Raw genomic sequence first — 12,752 nt, 5'->3', positions numbered from 1 at the left:
CTTTTCACGCAGTCTCCGAAGATTTTTCGGCTTCCCACAAAGCCACATACAACTAGCTCCGAAGCTCCATAGTTCAGCAAGCCCAAGGCAAATGACACACATCGAAACTACGTAGAAGCAAACTGTTTCAATGTCAAAGGTTCAATACAAAGGGGAGGCAATGTGCTGATGACAGCAATAACTCACATTTCCAAGGACGCTTGCCATCTCTTCTCCGCAGACAGATTTCTTCTGAGCCACCAGTAGAAGCTTCCCAGGGAGATGCGGCTTTATTCCCTCATGGCAGACAGGAGGAGGACGCTGTGAGAAGGCTGATGCCACCTGGCAGCGATGGTCGCACAGACTGCTGGAGAGGCACAGATTGGAACCCAAGCCTCATCAGAGGGCAGCTGTGACAGTGGCATATTTCACAAGGGTACTGCAGATTTCACACAAGGGGTCTTTACAATAATTACAGAGTCTCCCTGGATTTCACTGACTTCTAATTAAGCGCGAACACCTCTTCTTTGAAAATCAAAGGGCCTCTTTTACCTCTTTCTGTATCTGAAGGCAGATAGGAACTTGCAGCCGGATTTTCACCAATCTGCAGTTGATGCTACTGTTTTCAAACGGAAGAGGCTGCCGGTGGTAATTGGCTTGTTCTAAAGAAACAAAAAGGAACACAAAAACAAAATACTGGGCACTTGGGCTCTTCACAGTAAAGGAAACCGGAAGTTACGTGGTATTGCCTTTGAGGACATTTGCCTCCACAGTCAACTTTCTCACGTCACTTAGGATCTTAGCAGCCAATTCGAGTAAGCCTTGTGCACTGACCGTGATGTTAGCAAATGAAAGGGGACTCGTAAGGCAAGAAGTCCGTCTTTTGAAATCCCACATGAAAAAGTGAGAACTATCTGATCTTCTCTGTTAACTTCTATACCTGTCCTCTTCCAGAGAGGCTTCCTGGATCTGGATTGATCATTATTTGAGAAAGTCTAATGGGGATGGGGCTTCAGGCCATAGAATCCCAGATGGTGCAAACACTTTATTCAGTTTCTCTTTCAGTCACCATGTAAACATCACTAAAAGATGAACATCAAGTATGGGTGCTGAGGCTTACTGGGGGTAAGAATATCTTTATATTCTTTGTTCCAGTGACTTTGTTTTTGCCACAACTAGATCCAGGTCTTTGGAATTTAAAGTTTATCGATTTGGAGGCCTTCTTTAAGCAAACTGCTGCAGAATTATGAATGAAAAGTTAAGTCCAGGGCTTTGTGGTGGTCAAGCTTATGCTTCGTTGACTTCATAGAAAATTCACCTGACGGTCTTGCAGAAATGTACAAGCCCCACTTCCGACATGCAGTGCAGTGGGCTGGGCTTATGCTCATGCAGTGACAATGAGGGTAGGGTTTTGTCTGCATGAGATTCCTGAGGGTGGCAGGGAAACAATATGGCTCCTTCACCATAGAAGTAAGATCTGGAGCCAAGTGGGTCAACTTTTAGGGAAACGTAGAGTAGCCGATCAAATGAGAATACATGATTAGACTTTTTTTCTTAAAAATTTTTTTCAATGTTTATTTATTTTTGAGGGACAAAGAGACAGAGTGTGAACAAGGAAGGGGCAGAGGGAGAAAGACAAGCACAGAATCCGAAGCAGGCTCCAGGCTCCGAGCTGTCAGAACAGAGCACGACGTGGACCTCGAACCAGCACACAGTGAGATCGTGACCTGAGCCAAAGTCAGATGCTTAACTGACTGAGCCACCCAGGCACCCCTTCCTGACTAGACTTTTATTCCTTGCCCTACGGTCTCCACAAAATGCAGAGTTTGAAAAGGCTGTAGAGCCAAAGAAACCAATAGCTCTGAAAGGGCATTCGACTCTTTTAAAATCAGCTGTCTGCCCACATGTTTCATCCTTTTCCGGTGTACCTACCCGCCACTCCGATCTGAAAGGGCAATTCCCACTTTCAGCTACAAGGCTGTGACCTGACTTCGAAGCAGACTATTAAACTTGGCCATTACAGGTTGACAGTGTATCTATAATGGTTCTCGTGGCCACTGCAAAAGAATGCATTCTCCACACGAGAACTACAGGGCCTGGCATCACACGAGGGAGTCAATTTCCCAGTGGGTGAGGACAAGTCTGTGCAGGGCATGATATGCTCAGACACTGTCTTAGCCAATTCAGAATCATTATACCTGAAGTTTTCCAGCTCAAGTTGACTCATAGTTCAATTTAACAGTGGTAGAAATATCCCCCACAACTGGTAGATACAGAGGACACTGAACTCCATTCAGGATGGGGTCAGTACGAGGGCATCATGTATAGGAAGAAAGAGCTCTATTCACTAGCATTTAACCTGTTCTTTTGATGGCTCAGTGGAATTTGACGGGCTGATGTTTTCATTCCTTTCTTCCACATTTCCTGTCCCTTTGCTCTCTCCTAGGGGGCTCTTTTACACAAATCTCTCTGAATCTCTTGCTCTCTCTTATGAAATAAATACTCAGTGAAATATGCATGCGAGTATTCCTTTTCTTTAGTATGTTTTTCTAGAAGAATACAACCCCACGAGAGTGGTATCATTGCTCTGCACATGATTCATTAAGTACCATATTTCATCACTTTAGAGTAGAGATGGCCAATATACATTGGCTAGACTCAAAAATAGGAACAGGGCCATATGGATGGAAGGGAAATTAAATTAACACTCCTAAGACTGTAGAAGGCTGTGAGGAGTAAGCGTTGGCTGATGTCAGAAGCTGGCCAATGCTGAGATCATCCAGCAATTTACTAACAATACTAAGCAGCCCTGGAACAGTACAAGGAACAAAGTTGTACTTCACCAAAGCGAAGGACTGGAATTAAGACCAGCAAAGAAAAGAGCTGGACAATGTCACTCTGCTCCTGTAGGATCCTGCCTACCTCACAGAATTGTTATGAGGATTAAGTGTGATTATCTCTATGACTGCTTTCTTTCTTGAGGTATAATTGACATACATTATTGGTTTCAGGTTACAATATGCATAGTGATGGATATTATGACTGCTTTTATAAACTATAAATCCTTATTTAAAATTTAGACATTGTAATCGTCTCAGGCTGGGACATGTTTAAAGGGTTATGGGAGAAGAAGTGTCCTTAAACTTGAATCCCATTGTGATGGTTTCTTCAAACAAAAGTGGACTTACCTATGGACAGGATCAATGAGAAAACCTTGGCCATGGTGGAGGGGGGGGGGTAGATTGGGGTGATCACCAAGATGGATGAAGCAGGGAATCCCACAATCTGCTTGGATGTGGAATCTCACATATGGGTTGCATATGACTAATTCTTTGATCCCTTTCAAATAGATATCAAGGGCTCAAGGCAGGGATTTGATTAGCTGAGGGCTAAGCACATAGTGGGGACACAGTTACATTTGTTGAACAAACGAATATACATTTGTAGTCCTGTGTGTCCTAATTTACAAGTACAGAGTAGTTACAAAGAAGTCCAAATAATTAAAATGGAATAAAACAATTTCCCTAAAAGGCAGATTTCTCCCCGTTGAGAGACTGTCCTATGAACCTCAGCCTGGTTGAGGCAAAGGATGTAGGAAGGGCTTTAAATGTTATCCATCTACCTACTCCCTCCATCCCCACTCTAGCCACTCAATAAACATTTATTGAGCAACTGCTACCTCCCAGGCTCTGAGCCCAACTTGGGAAATACAAAGATGAACCCCGCTGTGATTCCTATCCTTTGTTACCCCAACAAAGTAGGTAGTTTTGTTGCAACCTTGACCCCCACTGTGGTGAAGCCATTGTGAAAGGAGCGTGTAATTTACTATGTAAACACACAGTTGGCAGGGCTCACCCAGGGCCAGAGCTATAAAGGTTGCCAGCTATTGTGTAAGGCAATATACGCACTCAACAGGTTGGTTAATTATAGGTGTCACCTAGGATGGAAGGTGTGACCTCAGATGCAAGCCTTACTGCAAAGAGAAAATGTAGTCATGTCACACACGCACACGCGTATGCAAACATCCACACGGTGTGAGAGAGGGTGGGGGCAAAACCAGAGAGAGACAATAGGGTAGGCATTGCGGATTCATACTCTTCCTTCCAATCTAGGAGTAGACAGTAGAGAGAGCTAGAGAGTGAAGCCCTGTGCCCTTTGCACAACTCCCATTAAAAGGATCTTAAATTCTGCTCTGAGTATCCCGGTCTACCTCTAAACGGGCGTGGAAAGTTTCACGTGTGGTAGGCATTTCATTGTTTTGTTTGTTTTGTTTAAAAAATTTTTAATGTTTATTCATTTTGGGGAGAGACAGAGACAGAGTGCAAGTGGGGGAGTGGGGGAGGGGCAGGGAGAGACAGAATCCCAAGCAGGCTCCAGGCTCTGAGCTGTCAGCACAGAGCCCAAAATGGGGCTTGAACTCATGAATGGTGAGATCATGACCTGGGCGGAAATCGGACCCTTAACCGACTGAGCTACACAGGTGCTCCCTTTTCTTTTTTCTTTTAAAGATTTATTTACTTTTGAGAGAGAGAGAGTGCAAGCAGGGAAGGGGCAGAAAGAGGGGACAGAAGATCTGAAGTGGGGGGCGCCTGGGTGGCTCAGTCGGTTGAGCATTCGACTTGGCTCAGGTCATGATCTCACTGTTCGTGAGTTCGAGCCTCGCATCGGGCTCTGTGCTGACAGCTTGGAGCCTGCAGCCTGCTTTGGATTCTGTGTCTCCCTCTCTCTCTGTTCCTCCCCTGCTTGCACTCTGTCTCTGTCTCTCAAAAATAAATAAACGTTAAAAAAAATTACAAAAATAAAAGATCTGAAGCGGGCTCTGCGCTGACAGCAGTCAGTCCAATGCGGGGCTTGAACTCATGAACCATGAGATAATGACCTGATTCAAAGTTGGACTCTGAAACCGACTGAGCCACCCAGGTGCCCCTTACTGTTTATGTCATACAGCTTCACTCTGTTCCACGGACTTAGTATCTATCAGCAGTCTCAAAACTGTACAGAGCAAGCTAGGGGTGTGCATGTGTGTGTGTTGGGAGGTAGATGGATAGGTGAAGATTGTTTTTTATAGCATAGATGTTGTGCCAGTGGGTCTTGAAATCAACATAATGGCTTAAAGCCAGAAATTAAAAAATCAAATAGAATAAAATGAAAAAAAAATTGGTGTTCAGTGCATGTTGTAAGTTGAACTACGATTTTTTGGTGGAGTTTTTGTTTCAGTTTTAGGACTCTGTGTGTGTGTGTGTGTGTGTGTGTACATGCACTAGATTGTGGTATAAAGTATTTCTTACTCAAGATAAAACAAAACAAAACAAAACAAAACAAAACAAAAAAACAACCAATCCCAAAGCTCCTGGTATTGAAACCTCCTGGTAAATTCCCCAGAACAGGTCTGAGGTTTCACTCTGCCAGGTATCTGGCCGCATGAGCTGGTCATGGCAAAGACCAGGCTGCTGCAGGATGTACACGGAACGTATGTGACAGGAAACCTGAGCTGGAAGTCATGTGACTGGGGCCATGCAAACATCTTAATCACAACTTTGTGACAAGCCCTTCAGGATTATGCTTAGAAATTCTAGAATTTTCCGATGAGAGTAGAATGGTCATGGCTTTTTGGAATTATATATATATATTTTTTAATTAAGAAAAATTATTTTGGGGGGGGGGCTACGTGAGCAGGGGAGAGGGGGAGAGGGAGAGAGAGAATCCCAAGCAGCCTCTGTGCTGTCAGTGCAGAGCCCAACGTGGGGCTCGATCCCACAATCCCCAGAATCATGACCTGAGCCAAAATCAAGAGTTGGATGCTCAACCAACCGAGCCATCCAGGCCTCTCTGGAATTGTATTTTAATCAGGGACTGAAATATGTGAATAGTAATGAATGGGCATTTTCACTCATTTTCTCCTTTGCTGTTATGTGCTGGGGCAGATGAGTTCTGAGAGCCTGGCTTCCCTCAGGAGTCACTCAATGGCAAAAGTCCACAAGAGTCAACTTACCATCTGGCCCATGTTCTCCATCCCAGTCACTCCCAGCTTAATGCATTGGCCTGGAGTTATATTCTTGGGGGCTGAGTTGGAGTGAACACAAAGGGGATGATGATGTACCCACTCGTTCAATGCATTTTCTTGACTTCAAAGAAGTGGGTTCACTGGGAGGACCCAACCACAAAATCTTTGTTTTCTAGCTTAGCTGTTACCACTGGGTGCTTTTAAGACTTTTTTGTTGTTGTCAGAGACTAGGATAAGCGATTATATCCTAGCAAATGAGACATGATGAAATGGAAAGTAAAAAGGTAAAAGGAAGGGGGCACCTGGGGGGCTCAGTTGAGTGTCCAACTCTTGCTTTTGGCCCAGGTCGTGATCTCATGGGCCTTGAGTTCGAGCTCCTCATTGGGCTCTGTGCTGACACTCACGGAGGGGAGTTGGGGGTGCTGGAACTCATGGGGCCTGCTTGGGATTCTCTCTCTCCCTCTCTCTAGGCCCCTCCCCAACTTGCTCTCTCAGTCTCTCAAAAATTAACTTGAAAAAAAAAGGTAGAGGGAAGAAGTTGGGGTGCCTGCCTGACTCAGTCGGGAGAACATGTGACTCTTCATTCTTGGGGTCATGAGTTTGAGCCCCATGTTGGGTACAGAGATTACTTAAAAATAAAATCTTAAAAAAACAAAGAAAAATAAAAGAAAGAAGGTAATGTAAATCTCCCTCTTCCACCATCAGTGTTTGTGCTGAAAAAAGGGAGAAATCTTTTTTTTTTTTATGTCAATTTATTTATTTTTGAGAGGGACAGAGAGAGAGCAGGGCAGGGGCAGAGACGGAGGGAGACAGAGAATCCCAAGCAGGCTCTGCCCTGGCAGCACAGAGCCCGACGCTGGGCTGGAACTCACGAACCCAGAGATCATGACCTGAGCCAAAACCAAGACTCGGAGGCTTAACTAAGTCATCCAGGCGCCCCGAGGTAGAAATCTTTTAAGGCAGGCACTCAGAGCAGAGCCTGTTTTAGTAACTGACCCTTCTAGAGACTTCCAGAGACTCTCAGATTCTCTCTCATTATTATGCTTTGCTGTACTCTGTCATGCAAGCATTTCAAACCTACTTTCATAAAGTAAGATTTGATAGACCTAAAAATGACTTCTTTTTCCTCTTTCTTCCACTGTCTTTCAAGGCACCCCCATAGCACATGGAACTATTAGATTACTTCAAAGTGCTGAGTGTAGCTGGACTGGTGCAAATGTGAAGTCTCTGTAGAAATTATGGGAATATGAGACGCTATTAAGCAGAAATTGAATACTCTGTGAGTGCTTCATGTAGGGGAGTTTCCTTTTATAGTTACGAGTGCAATTCATGCATTTTAGCACCTCTGTCTTACTGGACTTTATACCTGTAGCACAGTGCCTGACACTTAATAATCGTTGGATGAATGAATGTTTCATCAATTCTAATCGAGAAGCATATTTTGCTTATACAATGTCTGGTAAAATAAAAATGATTACAGATTAAATAAGCCACCATGTAAGGAAAAGATTAGCTAAATCTTCCTTGTGGACACATCACACAAGTAATGAATATTTGAGAGTGCATTGTTGGGACGTGATTTGTTTCTTTTTTTTTTCTTTTCATTTTTAAAGAATAGAGCTTTTCAAGATGTAACAAATAATATGGTGGAATGAAAATAAAGGATCTAGCCAAAGAAATGAAGCTTTAGCTTGTGAATAATTAGTGTGCGTGTGCGTGTGTGTTAGAGAGAGAGAGAGAGAGGGAAAGGGTGAGAAAAAATTCAACAAATGGCTGAAGGGAGAAAGAAATCAGAAAAAAGACAATGTCTCATTTACATCAAGCTGTGAGGTCAGATATTTGTTATTGGCTCCGTGGAATGAGAAATGCAGCTCCTGTTTATTTACATTTGTGGTCCGTTTGAAAGACAGCCCAAGAGGTAAACTAAAATGAGAGCCCTCAAATGCCTTCTAAATTTCCCCTTAAATTGAATTTCTTGTTTTATCAGGGAACAATACTTGCACTGATGTTAGCCAGACAGCTAAAAGGTCAACAAGTTCCCCTGGTTGCCTTTTGTCAAGGGTTTTTGACTTGTCTGTGAATAAAGATCTCCCAGGAGGAAGGCAGACCTGAATTTCCTGTCATCTGGAAGACAGCAATGAATTTGAAAATGTTACAAAAAGCATAAGGGACTTCAGGCACACCTTCAGACCCACCGTGGATGCCAATCGCTGCACATGTAAACATGTACACAGAAATGTCTTGGATTTGTTCTGTCGACTTTTGGTTGTGAAACAAATTGTTCCATAGCAACCCACCTTGAATACAGAATGAACCCGAGGGTTTTCTGTGGGGGGTGGTGTTACCGCCTCGCGCCTAATGTGAAGATACGGGTCTCTGCTCGCTCAGGATGCGAGAAGCCTGCTCGGTTAGGAGTCCAGGGAATTAGGGCTAGCAAAGCCCCCCGTTCATGACCACATTGCTCTCACTTGAACCTCCTCAGATCGTCATATATTTTTCAGGGTCTGAGCTTTCTGTCTGTGGTAACAGCTAAGTCCTCACGACTGGCTTGTAGGCAAAAATAAATGAATCTCTCTGGTAAGTCTAAGTCATTTTTTGAAATAAGTGAATTTTTTATCTCCAAGATAGGCCAAATAAGATCTATTTCCCTCTAAACTTCCTCCCCCCAAGCTTTTTTTTTTGGCGTTTATTTATTAAAAAAATTTTTTTTAATGCTTATTTATTTTTGACAGAGAGAGAGAGACAGAGCACGAGCAGGGGAGGGGCAGCGAGAGAGGGGCACACAGAATCCGAAGCAGGATCCAGGCTCTGAGCTGTCAGCACAGAGCCCGACGCGGGGCTTGAACCCACATAGTGAGAGATCATGACCTGAGCTGAAGTCGGATGCTTAACCAACTGAGTGACCCAGGTGCTCTACAAATCCTCCTTTTAGTTACCATATTACCCTGCCTTTAGATCACTGGTAGGCAAACTATGACCCACGGGTCAAATCCAGCCTCTGGCATGTTTTTGTATAGACCAAAGGCCAAGAATAGTTTTTATATTTTCACATATTTTTTAATTTTTAATTTTTTAAAGTTTGCTTATTTATTTTGAGAGAGACAGCATGAGCAGAAGGGGGCACAGAGAGAGAGAGAGAGAGAGAGAGAGAGAGCAGACTCAGAGCTGTCAACATGGAGCTCCACACGGGGCTCAAACTCACAGACTGCAAGATCATGACCTGAGCCGAAGTCGGACGTTCAACCGACTGAGCCACCCAGGCGCCCAGGCATTTATTTATTTTTGAGAGAGAGAGAGTAAGCTGGGGAGGGGCAGAGAAGGAGATAGAAGATCTGAAACAGGCTCCTTGCTGTGACGGCAGAGCCCAATGCCCGGCTTGAACTCAGGAAAGGTGAGATCATGACCTGAGCTGAAATCAAGAGTCAAACTGAGAGTCAAACGCTTTACCCACTGAGCCACCCAGGGGCCCCTCCCTCTAAACTTTTTTTATGGAAGTTTGTTTTAGAAAAAGTAAGGGGACTTTTTTAAAAAGAGATTTTATTTTGAAGTAATCTCTACACCCTACATGGGACTAGAACTCACAACCCTGAGATCAAGAGCTATATGCTCCAGTGACTTAGCCAGCCAGGGACTTCCTCCTCCTCCCCTCCCCTTTTTAATACTGTGTGCAGTATTTTTTTTTTCAGTTTTTTTTTAGGCTAGGAATTTATTGTTGCCACCCTTGAGCCCCACTTACATGTCTGGAAGTGCCACCTGGGGAAGAGAAGGCCAAGTTGTAGTGCATTTTCCTTCAGGCTATGGAGAAAGCTCATGGTTCACTTCCTGCATTATCTCTATAAAATCACAGGTGGATTAAAGAGAATTTTAATTCCTCATTTCAAATGTCACTGGCCAAAACGCATGCGTATGCACTGTTAAGAAACAAAATGCAACTGAGTGAATTTAGAGATGTGACTGGCTTTAGGAAACAATTGATGAATCATACCACATCCCATCTATCAAGGAGAGGGGAGCTCCAAGGAGTCGTACAAAATGGAAGGTTTTAACAGGAAGGAGGGCAGGGCAAGAAGATTATTAGCAAAAGAAAAGGATTGTTCCCAGCAAGGTCACCTTCCCTTGGGGTGAGTGGGGAGAGCAGGGGGGCTTATCATGCAGATGACCTCATCTTCCTTTGGGGGATGGAAAGAGCCCATGGGATAGATGACCTCACTGGTGCTTATCAGAAAATTCCTGACTTAAGACTACATTTCTGGGGGAGGTTAAAACTGCATCTAGATTAGATATTAAACTCGTTTGGAGACTTGGCCTAAGGGATGCCATTTTGGGCCCGTGGTTTTCTCTCTAACAACATCCATTTGGCCAATATTTATTGAGTGCCTTCATGCAGAAGAAGTTGAACCAGGTGCTATGAAGAATAAAAGCAACAACAGCAACCAGAATGACGACAAGCGTAGAGGACAGTTACACACAGAGAGGCGGACACCAAGGCTTTTCTTTCCAGGAAAGAGCTTTATTTGTGCCGGCACGGGCTCAATGGGCTAAGACCCCAAAAGGCTGAGCCCCAACTGCAGTGATGTGTGTGTGTGTGTGTGTGTGTGTGTGTGTTGTCTTTTGTACAATTTTTGCTCCTTGGTCTCCCATATATGGTAATATACAGTCTGAATGGGCAGTCTATCTTACAGGGTCGTGAGGAAGGTCGTGAGGAGGGTCACTCACATGCAATAGCCAGATTGCCTTCTCTTGTCCTGAGGTTTTCACCACTTTCCTTAGGGAGGGGCTCTACCACACTAATACAACCTGAATGTGAACCATGTGCCTGGCAATGTGCTAAGTACTTTATATAGAGTCTCTTTCAAGTGTCAGAGAAACCCTAGAAAAAGGATTTTCTAGGAAGAAATTGAAGTTCAGAGAGATTAATTCTACCTTCCATAGTTACCTGGCTAGAAAATGATGGAGCTGTGATTTGAAACTAGGACATTCTAAAACAAAATCTTCCATGAATTAAGAAACATTCTTATCACAAAGAAAGATTTAGCAATTTCAAGTTCATGTTTTATCATGGGTAGTAACACGTTTTACCATGGGGTTGCCAAGAATAGTGAGTTATATACTATGTATTACCGGGTGGTGGGAAAAGTCAATATCATAAACAGGCTTTAATTCCTCCCCTCTTCTGGATAACCAATAGATTGTCTTATTTCTTTTATTTTTATTTTTTAATTTTAAAATTAAAAAATTTTTTAAATTATCTATTTATCTTTTTATTTTTTAAAACTGTATTTATTTTTTGCAATTTCAGTACAAATTCTTATTGGTATTTTCAGAAGAACCAACAAAGATATTCCAACCCTCATCTCCAAAAGTAAGGACACAGAAATGGCCAAGGAATTAGAAAAATGCAGCAATGATGGAACTGCTTGACTGAATCATGAAGTCTATTATGAGGTTATCATATTTAAATATTTACTATTAATCCAGGATTAGACTAATCAACAGAACAAGCCTAGAAACTGCCCCAGAAATAAATAAAATTTTAGTGTATGAGAAATGTGAGGTTGCAAATCAGCAAAGGAATTTTTAGGGAATGTGCTGAAAACATGTGCTACACTAATTGGAAAAAAATTAAGTTAAATGTTTACCTCCCACGCTAGTGAAATTAACTCCACACAGATTCCAGAAGTTTCCTTTAATTTGCTTCAGTAATATTTTATAGTTTTCTGTGTGCAGTATTTTTATATCTTCTTTCAATATGTCTATTTCCAGGTATCTATGAATTTTTGTTGTTAGTATATATGGTATCTTACAATTAAAAAAAAAAATTCTAACAGCTTGTTCCTGGTCTGTGTGAATTCACTTCCACTTTGTATATTGCGCTTGTATCCAGTGACCTTGTAAACCTACTTCTCAATTCGAATATTTTATCTGTAGTTTTCTTATTTTTATATTTACAATTATGTTTGATTAAGGAAGTTCTCTTCTATTTCTAGCTTAACTATTTTATCATAAATAAGGGCTTCTCTGTATCTGTTGAGATGCTTCCATTATTTGTCTCTTTTATTTTATCAATATGATGAATTACACAGATTGATTTTCAAACTTTATTTCATTTTTTAATTTTTTTTAAAGATTTTATTTTTAAGTAAACTCTACCCCCAATGTAGGACTTGAACTCACAACCTTGAGATCAAGAGTTGCACACTCTACCAAATGAAATCAGGCGCCCCTGATTTTCAAATTTTAAACCAACTTTGCGTTACTGAAATAAACTTAATTTTGTTGTGTTGGATTAACCTTTTTATATATCACTGGATACAGTTTGCTGGGCTCTTGTTTAAGATTTTTGTGTCTGTTACTAGTAAGATGGACTTACAATGATCCTTTCTTTTAATGTTCTTGTCAAGGTTTATAGAATAAAAATGAGTGAGAAAGCACTCCCTCTAGGGGTGCCTGGGTGGCTCTGTCGGTTAGACGTCTGACTTTGGCTCAGGTCATGATCTCACAGTTCATGGTTCAAGCCCCACATTGGGCTGTGTGCTGACAGCTCAGACCCTGGAGCCTGCTTCGGATTCTGTGTCTTTCTCTCTGCCCTTCCCCCTGCTCATTCTCTGTATCTCTCTGTCTCTCAAAAATGAAGAATCATTAAAAAATTTAAAAGAAAAAAGAAAGTATTCCCTCTGTTTTAATTCTCTAGAAGAGTTTGTGCAAGAATGGCATTGTTTCTTTCTTAAATATTTGGTACAGTTCTCAGGCCCAAAGTTTTGCTATGAAG

Source organism: Panthera uncia, assembly GCF_023721935.1.
Source record: "Panthera uncia isolate 11264 chromosome A1 unlocalized genomic scaffold, Puncia_PCG_1.0 HiC_scaffold_17, whole genome shotgun sequence".
Classification (NCBI taxonomy): Eukaryota; Metazoa; Chordata; class Mammalia; order Carnivora; family Felidae; genus Panthera; species Panthera uncia.
This window is presented reverse-complemented; position numbering follows the sequence as displayed.